Genomic DNA, 706 nt, shown 5'->3' with positions numbered 1-706 from the left:
AGCCCAGCAGCTTGCGGAGCAGCAATGAGGCTCAGGACCCAGAGAGGAGATGCGGGCACCGGTCTAATCGCTCTCCCACCGTGTGAGAACCACAGGTTTCCCCAGGTGAGTCAGGCTGCTGTATGACAGAGTTATACCTACTGCAGCTGCCGCTCCTGACACTCGTGCTCCCGGCTCACATTCCACAGTTCTCTGCCGCTGTCAAGCTCCCGCCCACGCTCCAGCTGCCGCACAACACATGTTCACCATTCTCCTTCCTAGTTCTTCCCACGGCCAGCGCTGCGCTACCCACACGAACCCGCGGTGGCCGTCATAGTGACGTCACCACGTCGCGCATTCAGGCCCCGCCCCCGCAACATCGCGTTCGCGCATGCGCACTCAAGTTTTCTTGCAAAGGGGACAAAAAAACGGGAGAAACCAAGGGATTTGCGGGAGGCGGGAGAAGGATTGAAAAAACGGGAGACTCCCGCTAAATGCGGGAGGGTAGGCAAGTATGCTTTCACTCCCTCTCCCAGAGAGAGAGAGAGTGTGTGTGTGTGTGTGTGGGGGGCACTCTCTCTCTCTTTGCACTCTCCTATCTCTCTCTGTTTCTCCCCTCTCTCCCTCCTCCATCTCCCCCCTCTCTCTCTCCCATCTCTCTCTCTCTCCCCTCTCTCTCTCTCTCCCCTCTCTCTGTCTGTCCCCCCCTCTCTCTGTCTCTCTCCCC

This window comes from Crinia signifera, chromosome 19 (genome assembly GCF_055691185.1).
Source record: "Crinia signifera chromosome 19, ASM5569118v1, whole genome shotgun sequence".
Taxonomy (NCBI): domain Eukaryota; kingdom Metazoa; phylum Chordata; class Amphibia; order Anura; family Myobatrachidae; genus Crinia; species Crinia signifera.
This window is presented reverse-complemented; position numbering follows the sequence as displayed.